At 40.9% G+C, this 13,035-nt stretch overlaps 1 pseudogene; it reads right to left on the bottom strand.

Moving 5' to 3' along the window:
• Positions 1 to 9,595: 9,595 nt before the first annotated feature.
• LOC132226864 (ornithine decarboxylase antizyme 1-like) lies at positions 9,596 to 11,602 on the bottom strand (annotated as a pseudogene).
• Positions 11,603 to 13,035: the final 1,433 nt, after the last annotated feature.

Raw genomic sequence — 13,035 nt, 5'->3', positions numbered from 1 at the left:
AGCTCCCTGAGGGTAGGAGACATCTAATTCCCAGGGCAATGCTGGACACATAGCCAGAGATGAACAACAACAACAACAACAAAAATCAACTAATGAGTGTGAATCCATCTCTAGTTGTATACTTCTAAATTTTAATAACATGGATTAGTTGCAATGCTTTAAAAGACACAGGAAAGCAAGTTTTCTGTTTTACAGCTTAGGGTAGGTGCATTATATAATTTTAAATAATGCATTCTTATTTCAGATGGTGAAACCAGTGAAAGATGGCCATTTCAGATGAGAAAATGAATGGTGAAATACTCCCAGTAAAACTGAGTTTGGTATTGGTTATAAGGGGGAAACTCTAACGTAATCTTAATGCTGCTTTCAGATTTACTAAACACTCCTATAGCTTTAAAGTTTAAATGTTGCCTAAGGGTTTTCTTGAAATTCCTGTACAAGGAAAGGAAAGGAAAGTTTAGTGGTTTGGATTTGAGTTTAGTGAAGACTGAAATGATGAGTAATGGACACAGTCATACTGCCCCCAGGTGGTGTCATGTTCAGCTATACTCAGAAACTTCTTTTAGTCTTTGAGTAAAACCCAGAGAGATCTTTGGCTTCCATAGCAACACCTTCAAGCAAGGCTCCTGAGTTTAGACTTATAGCCGTATTCTCCAGCTGCCCATCAACTTTCATATATTGTCTCTGTCCTGGGAGGAAAGTAAACTGCTTCCAAGGGAGATATTATGATTCCAGTTGAGAACTCAGCAACCCTGACAGCCCAGGTGTGAAATGGCATTGAGCAGTGATTGTTCTAGGTCCTAAAATCAGCACAAAGGAAGTTTCTTATCATCAGCCATACCTAATCCCCATGCCTCAAACCCCAACATACCCACACTCCCAACCCGGGTATCATATGGCAGCTCTAATATCATTAAAGTCTTGTTTAGCTTTCATAGTCATGAATTTGTGGCTCAGATACCAGGAAAGACTTTTCAGCATGAGGATTTTTCTAGGCCAGGGCGGGCTTAGGAATACAGCATAGTCATTACTGGGTGAGTATGAAGGGAACTGGTTATGTCACTGGAAGTTCTTACTTTCCCTCTAGGAATCCCCAAATCTCATGAACTGGAGCAGTTGTTAAAACTTGGCGTGTGCCTCCATCCACTGGTGGGAGAAGGAGGGCTTTGAATCCCAGAAACATTAATTTGTTCTGCTGAATGCCTAGGAGCCTAGGCTGATATCCAGATACTTAGAAGGCTAAACCCCAACCAGTATTTCTTTTAAAAAGTCTGTCTTACTTTGACTTTCCTAAAATGTCTCAAACAAGTAGCATTTGGCCTCTGTGTACCCCGCACCGCTTGCTAAATGGCTCCAGGCCCAACACTAGTGGCAGCCAGTCTCAGTTCAGGCCTCTTCTGGGCAATTCCAGGAGTCATCTGCAGACCTCTTTGTAGCTCAGGCTGGGTGGCCCTTGGCAGGACACAGGCAGTGCTGACCTTGGCCTGCACCTCCCAAATGGCTCCAGAAACAGCTTTAGATCATGCTGAAGCACCACCCAGCCACTTTCATGAGGCTCAAAGACATACTAAGTGGGTACCTGAGCCCTGCTGAGTTCTGCTCTGTGGGGTTGGCCTCTGCACAGCAGATCCTCCATGGTGGCCAAGGCCAGTATTGCATCTGATTTTCCTGGGAGTATATTCCTCCCACTGATGCGCTACCAGCAATCAAGACTCAACTACAACTGGAGAGTTCACATAGCCCACACCAGGCTAGGGCAGCACACTTGGCGAACACAGCTGAGGTAACCAGGGAGGATGTACCACTGGGCGCTATAGGACACCAATTACATAAGGCCATTCTATCAAGTCCACAAGATGTAGTAGCTCTACCTAATAAATAGAAAAGACACAAGGAGGAAGCCAAAACGAGGAGACAAAGAAACATGTCCCAAATGAAAAAACAGAATGAAACTTCAGAAAAATAACAAAATAAAATGGAGATAAGCAATGTACCAGATGCAGAGTTCAAAACACAGAGTATAAGGATGGTCAGTGATCTCAATGAGAACTTCAACAAAGAGATAGGAAACATAAAAATGGAAATAGAAAACACAAAAAAGGACCAATTTGAAATGAAGAATTCACTAACTGAAATGAAGAATACATTACAGGGAATCAACAGTAGAGTAATGAAGCAGAGGATCAAAAAGGTAAGGAAGGTAAGGTAAAGAAGCAGAAAACACCTAATTGGAATAGAAAAAAAAATCTTAAGGAACCTAGTCTTTGTACACAGATTGACCATTCCCATGCATACCCAGGCTCAGTAGATGCAGCCATAAATAGTGAATAGCATGGTGGCTCCATACAGGTAACCCAAGGCCTGTTACACACAATGTTTGACATCGACTTGTACCTAGATCCTGCCCACGTGAACCCAGAACCAACGCAATGAGTGGTGGACTACAGATTACACCAGAGATTGACCCAACTAACCACACTAGTGGCACACTCCAAGGGGAATTCTGGCTGGCACAGACCCTGCTGGGAACAATTCTGCCTTAGGGGCAGCCCCTGCATAGTGACACATACTAGTACATGGTGATCCAGGTTTATCCTTATAGTCAGCCGGCATGAAGGGTTAATTCCACCCATGAAAGGACCAACAGCATTCAAGGCTAAACTACCACAGGAGGGTGCACATAATCCACAAGAAACATTCCTGGAGCACCAAGCTCAGGTGATTTGAAAGATTTTGTTGCTGAGCCCAACAAGATACCTACATAATAAAGCCATCGTAAAAAGTTTAGGAGTCATAGCAGTTCTACCTAGTACATAGAGACATAATGGGAAGACAAAGAAATATCCCCCAAATGAAAGAACAATACCCAGAGAAATAATTAAATGAAATGGAAGCAACCAAGATGCAGAGTTTAAAACAATAGATATAAGGATGATCAAGAACCTTAGGGGAAGAATGGATGATCACAGTGAGAACTTAAACAAAGATATGGTAAGCATTAAAAAGGACATATAAACTATAAAAAAGAACCAGTCAGAAATGAAGAATATAATATCTTAAGTGAAGAATACACTGGAAAGAATAAATAGCATGTTATATAAAGGAGAAGATTGTATCAGCAATTTAGAGGTCAAGATAAGAAAATTTTTTAAAAATGAGAAAAGTAAAAAAAGAAAAGAGAATTTAAAAATAAGAAAAGTCTCAGGGACCTCTGGGGCAACATCAAGTGTAATAACATCCACATCATAGGGATACCAGCAGTTGAAGAAAGTGAGCAAGGGATAGAGAATTTGTTTGAGGAAATAATGCAAAAAAATTCCCTAACCTGGTGAAGAAAAAGTCACACAAGCTCAGGAAGTGTAGATTCCCATTCAAGATGAACCTAAAGAGACCCACACCAAGACACATCATAATTAAAATGTCAAAGGATAAAGAGAAAGAGAGAATCTTTATAGCAGCAAGAGAAATACAGTTAGTTACCTATAAGGGTGCTCCAATAAGGCTGTCAGATGATATCTCAACAGAAACACTTTAGGTCAGAAGAGAGTGGCATGAAATATTCAAAGTCATGAAAAGCAAGAACCTACAACCAAGACTACTCTATCCAGAAAGGCTATCATTAAAAATTGAAAACAAAATAAAGAGATTCCCAGACCTAAAACAAACAAAAAAGGCTAAAGGAGTTTATTTCCATCAAGCCAGTATTGCAAAAAATGGTAAAGGGCCTGCTTTAAGAAGAAGCAAAAAAAGAAATAGTGTGAGAGAGGAACATAGGTATAAAGAATAAACTATCAATAAATAAGTACCTATCAATAATAACCTTAAAAGCAAATGGATTAAGTGTCCCAATGAAAAGATAAGGGATAGCTGAATAGAAAAGAAAACATGACCAGTATATATGCTAGCTAGAAGAAACCCACTGCAGAATGAAAGATATACATAGACTGAAAGTGAATAGATGGGAAAAATATTCTATGCAAATAGAGACAAAACAAAACAAAATGAAAAAAACAAAAACAACCTGGGATAGGAATACTTATATCAGACAAAATAGACTTCAAAACAAAGGCCATAACAAAAGACAAAGAGGGTCACTACATAACACTAAAAGGATCAATTCGACAAAAACATATAACATATATATGCATCCAACATGATAGCACCTAAATATATAAGAAAATCTTGGTGGACTTTAAGGGAGATATTGACAGCAATACAGTCATAGTATGAGAATTAACACCCCACTGACATCAATAGATAGATCTTTCACACAAAAAATCAACAAGGCAACAGTGACCTTGAATGACACATGGGATCAGATGGATTAAATGGATATTTACAGAATATTTTATCCCAAAGCAGAAGGATATACATTCTTTTCAAGTGTACATGAAACATTCTCAAATGTAGACCACATGTTAGGACAAAAAATAAGTCTTCATAAATTCAAGAAGATTGAAATCATATCAAATATCTTCAATGACCAAAATGGTATGAAACTAGAAATCAATTACAATTAAAAAATGGGAAAAAATTCAAACATGTGTAGTCTAAATAACATATTATTAAACAATTAATGAATTAAAAATGATATCAAGAGTGAAATAAAAAGTAACCTGGAAACAAATGAAAATGAGAAGACAATAACCCAAAATCTATGGGATATAGCAAAAGCAGTAATGAAAGGGAAGTTCATAGCATTTACAGACTTACCACAAGAAGCAAGAAAAATCTCAAGTAAACAATCTAACTCTACACTTAAAAGTAAACAATCGAACTCTACAACAAACAAAGTCTAGATTAAGCTGAAGGAAAGAAATAATAAAAATGAGAATGGAAATAAATGACATAGAAACTAAAAACAAACAAACAAAAACAACAACAAAAGATCAATGAAACCAATGACTGTTTCTTTGAAAAGATAAACAAGATTTACAACCTTTAACCAGACTCATCAAGAAAAAAAGAATACACATATAAATAAATTCAGATGTGAAATAGGAGAAGTAACAATGGACACCAGAGAAATACAAACGATTGTAAGAAAATACTATGAACAACTATGTGTCAACAAATTTGACAACCTGAACAAACTGGATAAAACCCTAGAAACATATAATTTTCCAAAACTGAATTAGGAAGAATCACAAAACCTGAATAGGCCAATTACAACTAATGAAATTGAATCAATAATCAAAAACTCCCAGCAAACAAAAGTTCTGAACTAGATGACTTGGCAAGAGAATTTTACCAAACATCAAAGAAGAAATAATACTTATCTTTATCAAACTATTCCAAAAAATTCAACAAGAGGGAAGACTTTCAAGCTTTTTTTTTTTTTTTTTTTTTTTTAAACAAGGCCAGCATTATCCTAATTCTAAAACCAAAGACACTACAAAGAAAGAAAATTACAGGCCAATATCCCTGATGAATATAGATGCTAAAATCTTTAAAAATAGCGAATCAGATTCAGCAATACATTAAAAAGATCATACACCATAACCAAGTGGGATTTAGACTGGGGGTACAAGATTGGTACAATATTCACAAGTCAATAAATGTGATACATCACACAAACAAAATGAAGGATAAAAATCACATGATCATATAAACAGATGAAGAAAAAAACCATCAATAAAATCTAGCACCCATTTTTTATAAAGTCTCTTACAAAGTGGGAATAGAGAGATCAGACCTAGAGAGAGCAGACCTCAACATAATAAAGGCATTGTATGACAAACCCACAATCAACATTATACTCAATGGTGAAAAACTAAAAGTGTTTCCTTTAAGAGCAGAAACAAGACAGAAATGTTTGCTTTTACCACTCTTATTTAACATAGTACTGGAAGTACTAGGCAAGCAATCAGTCAAAAGTAAAAAATAAAAGGCATTCAAGTTGGAAAGGAGCTGAAGTAAAACTATCATTATTCACAGATGGCATGATATTGTATATAGAAAACCCTGAACATTCCACCAACAAACTACTAGATCTAACAAATAAATTTGGCAAAGTAGCAGGACACAAAATTAATATTTAGAAATTAGTGGCATTTTTATACACCAATAATGAACTATTAGAAAGAGAAAGTAAGTAAACAATCTCATTTACTATTGCAACAAAAAAATAAGGTGCTTAAGAATAAATCTACCCAAGGAGGAAAAAGACCTATATTTGGAAAATTTTAAGATACTGAATAAAGAAATTGAGAAAGATACAAATAAGTGGAAGCATATACCATGTTCATGAATAGAAAAATTAATATCATTAAAATGTCCACACTATCCAAAGCTACCTAAAGATTCAATGCAATTTCTATTAAAATACCAATGTCATATTTCCCAGATCAAGAACAAATATTCCAATAATTTATATGGAACTAAACAAGACCCTGAATAGCCTCAGCAATCTTGAGAAAGAAAAACGAAGTTGGAGGTATGACACTACCTGATATCATACTACACTACAAGGCTATCTTTTTTTTAAAATAGATTTTATTGATTTTTTACAGCGAGGAAGGGAGAGGGATAGAGAGTTAGGAACATCGATGAGAGAGGAACATCGATCAGCTGCCTCCTGCACATCCCCCACTGGGGATATGCCTGCAACCAAGGTACATGCCCTTGACTGGAATCGAACCAGGGACCGTTCGGTCTGCAGGCCGACCCTCTATCCACTGAGCCAAACTGGTCAGGGCCACAAGGCTATCTTAATCAAAACAGCATGGTAGCGACACAAGATCAATGACCAGAACAGAGAGCACAAAAATAAATCCACACCTTTATAGTGACCTAATATTTGACAAATGAAGCAAAAACTTAGAATGGGGTAAAGATAGTCTATTCAATAAATGGTGTTGGGAAAACTGAACAGATAATGCAAAAAAAAAAATCAAACTAAAACACCTTCTTACACCATACACAAGAATGAACTCAAAATGGATTGAAGACTTAAACATAAATCATGAAACCATAAAATTTTAGAAGAAAACATAGGCAGAAAAATTTTAGAAATTTCTTGTAGCAATATTTTTGTTGATATATCTCCTCAGCAAGGAAAACAAAGGAAACAATAAACAAATGGGAGTACTTCAAACTAAAAAACTTTAGCACAACAACAACAAAAAAACCATCAACAAAATGAAAAAGGAACCCACTGAATGGAAAAACAAATTTTCCAATGAGAATCTGATAAGGAGTTAATTTATTAAGTATATAAAGAACTTATGCTACTCAGTGTCAAGGAGACAGATAACCCAATTAAAAAATGAGCAAAAGACCTGAATAGACACTTCTCCAAAGGGAACTACAGATGGCCAATAGATATGAAAAAATGCTCAACGTCACTAATCATCAGAGAGATATAAATTAAAACCACAGTGAGATATCACCTCGTAACTGTCAGAACAGCTATCATCAATACATTAACAACAAGTGCCAGCCAGGGTATGGAGAAAAGGAAACCCTAGTACACTGTGGGAATGCAGACTGGTGCAGCCACTGTGAAAACAGTATGGAATTTCCTCAAAAAATCAAATATGGACCTGCCATTTGACCCAGTGATATCACTTCTGGGAATATATCCAAAGAAACTCAAAACACTAATTCAAAAAAATATATGCACTCCTATGTTCATAGGAGCATTATTTACAATAGCCAAGATTTGGAAGCAGCCCAAGTGCTTATCTATACTAATAATAGAGGAATATGCAAATTGTCTGGGACACCATCACAGTAACAGTAATGACCAAACAGCAGGCTGGGTGGGGTGACAAAGCTGGCAGGGGGATTAGTGAGGAACGACCAAATGACTGAACAGCAGGCTGCATTGGGTGACCAGGCCAGCAGGGGTGGCAGTTGGGGGCAACCAGGCAGGCAGGCAGGTGAGCAGTTAAGAGCCAGCGAGCGGTCCTGGATTGTGAGAGGGATGTCTGACTGCTGGTTTAGGCTCCATACCTGGGATTGGACATCCCCCAAGGGGTCCTGGGTTGGAGAGGGTGCAGGCTGGGCTTAGGGGACCCCTCCCCCCATGCACAAATTTCGTGCACCAGGCCTCTAGTCAGTAAATGAATGGATAAAAAAAAAGCTGTGGCACATTTACATTATGGAATACTACTTAGCTGATTTAAAAAAAAAAAAAAAAAGAGAAAATCTTACCTTTTGTGACAGTATGAATGGACCTGGAAAGTATTATGCTAAGTAATATAAGCTGGTCAGCGAAAGACAAATATCATATGATCTCACTTATATGTGAACTCTAATGAACAAAATAAACTGGCAAAACAAAATGGAAACAGAGGCATGGATAAATGGAACAGACTGACAGCTGTCAGTGGGGAGAGGGGGTGGGGAAGCTGGTTGAAAGAAGGTGAAGGGATTAAACAAATAGATAGGAAATGGGCAAAGGGGAGGGGTGGAATGGAGATGGAAAGAGATTTTACCTGGGGCAATGGGCTCATGATATATTGTGGAGGTGATGTTTTGTTGAGTTGTACACTTGTTTTGTGAACCAATATAACCCCAAGAAATTCAATGAAAAAGAAAAGAAAAAGGAATCACACACAAAAAAAGAAGAAGATAATGTAGGGAGCCTCTGGGACAACTTTAAGTGTAGGGGCATTTCCATCATGGGGGTTCCAGAAGCAGAAAAGAGCAAGGAATTGTAAAACCTATGTGAAAAATTATGACTGAAAGCTCCCTTAACCTGGTGAAGGATTTAGAAATACAGGACCAGGAAGTGTAGAGTCTCAAACAAGATGAATCCAAAAAGGCCCACACCAAGACACATCATAATTAAAATGCCAAGGGTTAAAATCAAAGAGAATCTTAAAAGCAGCAAGAGAAAAGCAGTTAGTTATCCACAAGGGAGCTCTCCTAGGATTGTCAGCTGATTTCTCAACATAAACTATGCAGGCCAGAAGGGAGTGGCAAGAAATATTCAAAATGATGAAAAGCGAGGACCTATAATCAAGATTACTCTACTCAGCACAGCTATCATTTAGAATCGAAGGACAGATAAAGGCTTCCAGGGCAAGAAAAAAGCTGAAGGAGTTCATTACCACCAAACTAGTATTACATGTTTAAAGGTCTTTAAGAAGAAGAAGGGGAAAAAAAAGATGACAAGTGTTAATAATAAAATGGCAAGAAGAACATATCTATCAACAATTAGTTTTTTTCTAGTTGTAATCACTTTTATTCAGAGATTTGAAAGCAATAAAAGGTTAGATTAATACCTGTCTTTCCAAGTTAAGATCTAAAAATATTTCCAAAACTTCAAATAAGAAACTTCTGCTCAAAGTCGAGGATAATTTGTATTAACTTAAAGCAGCAATAAAAAAGTAAAATATAACTTTATATTTAGAATTAAAGCAAATACTTTAGTATCACAGACACAATATTAAACTTCAAGAAATGTACCGCTAATCTGAAGTGAGCATTTATTTGCACAATTACAACATGAAGACAAGCCCAGAAGAAGGGAGCAGGCCTGGCATTTGCATCCTTGTGGAGCAATTGGTCACACGACCCGCACAGAGTGAGACACAAAGGGCTATGATCTGTGGTGATCTGTCAGTGGTGGCACGTGGCACAGCTGCTACTCGTCCTGGTTAGAAGACTCTCTTTCAAACGTGTAGGCCATGAAGCAAATGTCACGTCTCTTGGGGACAAGGGGATGCTCCATCTCACAATCTCAAAGCCCATAAAGCTGAAGTTACGGAGCAGAGCAGCTCTGTCATCACGGTTCTCTGTCAGAGCAGCTCTGTCATCACGGTTCTTGAAGAAAAAGACGACATGGTCAGCGTGCAGCTGCTCCTCGGCGAACTCAAGAACTGGGAAGCTGTCTTTGCTCCCCTCTGACGGAGCACCGCCTGGGATCTCCAGGTAGAGGCAGCGGCAGCTTAGCACTGCTCTCCAGTTACCATGTTTGGCATCTGTTGAACCTGGTCTGGATGTTGAGAATTCTCCTCTTGTTATTAGACGTTGGTTCCTCTGCTACATTCAGCCTATCTATAATAATAAAAGCGTAATATGCTAATTAGACCAGACATCCTTCTGGACGACCTTCCAGATGAAGCTGGGGCTGCGAGGGAAGCCCAGGTCCTGTGTACCTGCCAGCAGCCGGAGGGGAGCCCAGTCCAGGTGCCAGAGGGAAGCCAGTGCTGACAGCCAGGGGAAGGAAGGCCTAATCTTACATGAATTTCATGCATCAGGCCTCTAGTCCTATATAATAAAAGCCTAATATGCTAAGTGTCCAGTCATCCGGTCATCTGTTCAACCAATCAAAGCATAATCCTATATAATAAAGAGGTAATATGCAAATTAACCCTTCCACCCTCACAAGATGGCTGCCTATGACCAGGCTGGCAGGGGGTTAGTGAGGGACAACCAAATGATTGAACAAGCAGGCTGCCTGGGGCGACTAGGTCAGCAGGGGGGTCAGTGAGGGACAACCAAACGACTGAACAAGCAGGCTGCGTGGGGTGACCAGGCTGGCAGGGAGGGCAGTTGGGGGTGACCAGGCTAGCAGGGGGGGCAGTTGGGAGTGACCAGGCAGGCAGGCAGGTGAGCGATTAGGAGCCAGTGGTCCAGGATCGTGAGAGGGATGTCGGACAACCCCTGAGGGGTCCCAGATTGGTAAGGTACAGGCTGGGCTGAGGGGACCACCCCCCATGCACAAATTTTATGCACTGGGCCTCTAGTATGCTAATGATATGCTTAGTCTGCTCAACCCCTTGCTATGACGTGCACTGACCACCAGGTGGCAGACAGTTGACCAGTCAACCAGTCTCTATGACATGCACTGACCACCCAGAGGCAGACACTCCAATTAGTAGGTTAACTTGCTGCTGGGTTGCAGCTGATCGGGACTGAGCAAGATGCACTGGACATGCCTTGGAGCCCTCCTGCAATCCCCCCACAGCTGACCAAACTCCTCCGCCCCTCCCCGGCCCCGACCGTGTACCAGTGGGGTCCCTCGGCCTGGCCTGCACCTTCTTTCTATCTGGGACCCCTCGGGGGATGTTGGAGAGCCAGTTTTGACCCAATGCCACTCAACACAGGAGCTGCCCCCTGGTGGTCAGTGAGCTCCCACAGGGGGAACGCCACTCAGCCAGAAGCCAGGCTCAAGGCTGGCAAGTGCAGCAGCGGTGGTGGGCACTAAGGATGTCCAGCTGCCTGAGCAGGCCTAAGCCATCAGTTGGACATTCCCCGAGGGCTCCTGGACTGCAAGAGGGTGCAGGCTAAGCTGAGCCCCAACCCCCCCGAGTGCATGAATTTTGTGCACCAGGCATTTAAGCATTAGAGTAAAATAAATTAGCTGAAAGATTGTGACCTTTCTGACTACTCCTTTGCCCACCTGAGAGCTAGGTGAGGGACATCAGGAGCACCACTGAGGCCCTGGACCCAGGTTACCAAGGGAGACCCTGGAACTCTCCAGAAAAGACATTGGCTTGATGAGGGGCAGGGTGCGGCTAGCATGAATGGTGGCACTAGGTTTATTCTCAGTCTTCTCTCTGGCCAAGCACGGGCTGTTGAAGATCCGCTGCAGGAAGGATTTCACCATCCTGCTGCTGGAGTCCAAAGCCATGAAAACCTCTGCTGTGCCTCTCCATGCTGCCTCCACTGCCTCCCCTGCTTGCTGTTGGCTTTAAATGCAAATGGTTAAATGCTCCAATCAAAAGGCATAGGTGGCTGAAAAGATAATTAAACTGGCCCTTACATATGCTTCCTAAAAGAGTCTCACTTCAGATGGAGAGACACACAGATTAAAAGTAAAGGGATGAAAAAAGGTATTTCATGAAATTGGAAACAAACAAACAAAAAAAACTGGGGTAGCCATACTTGTACCAGACAAAATAGATTTTTTTTAAAAAAATGGCTATAACAAGAGACAAAGAAGGACCCAGCAATTCCACTTCTGAGTGTTTGTCTGAAGAAACCCAAAACACTAATTCCAAAATATATATATACATTCATATGTTTATTGCAGCATTATTTACAATAGCCAAGATATGGAGAAACTTAAGTGCCCATCAATAGATAAATGGATAAAACGAAATTATATATATACCACACATAATGGAATATGATACAGTCATAAAAAAAGAATGAAATTTTGCCATGTGAAATAGCATATTTGAATCTAGAAGGTATTGTGCTGAGTGAAATAGTCAGACAGAGGAAGGCAAATGCCATATGGTTTCATTTATATATAGAATCTAAAAAACAAAATAAATGAGCAAGTAGACCAGAACATACAGTTGCCAGGTGGAAGGGGGGTTGAGGGGACTTAGAAGCAAAAATTGGTAATTACAGAATAGTCATCTACACTAATAAAAGAGAAAGATGCAAATTGACCATACCTTCGTGATGCCCACCAGCCAATCAGGAGTGAGCCCAGCAAAAATGGTGGGTTAAATTGCATACACAGGCACCGAGTGGCCATGGGTGGGACGCTGGTGCCAGGCCACCGGGGAAGGGAGGGCTGTGGACACAACATGGGGCTGCTGGGCTGGGGGAGTGCTCCCAGTGGCTGCCGCACGGCTCGGGGCATGCCCCCAGCCCAGCAGACATAATGCAGGGTTGCTGGGCTGGGGGTGCTCCCCCATGGTGGCTTCCTTCGTGAGGTGGTGGCGACAAAGCCCCCATGCCCGGCAGACAGAGAGTGGACAGCAGGGCGTGGCAGCTTCGTTCGCACAGCAGTGTCAAAGCCCCCAGGTCCAGGGGACAGAGAGCAGAAAGCAGGGCATGGAGGCTTCATCACCAAGTTGGCGGCGAAGCCCCCAGGCCCCGCAGACAGAAGACAGCGGGGCGAAGCAGCCAGGCCCCACAGAGAGCAGAGAACCACGGGGAGTGGGCCTAAGGCGTCAGTAGGACATCTCCTGACGGCTCCTGGATTGGAGAAGATGCAGGTTGGGCTGAGGGACCCCCACCCCATGCACAAATTTCGTGCACCAGGCCTCCAGTGGGGATATAAAGTACAGCACAAGGAATATAGTAAAAAATATTGTAATAACTATATATGCTGTCAGATGG

This window comes from Myotis daubentonii, chromosome 1 (assembly GCF_963259705.1).
Source record: "Myotis daubentonii chromosome 1, mMyoDau2.1, whole genome shotgun sequence".
NCBI classification, from domain to species: domain Eukaryota; kingdom Metazoa; phylum Chordata; class Mammalia; order Chiroptera; family Vespertilionidae; genus Myotis; species Myotis daubentonii.
This window is presented reverse-complemented; position numbering and strand designations above follow the sequence as displayed.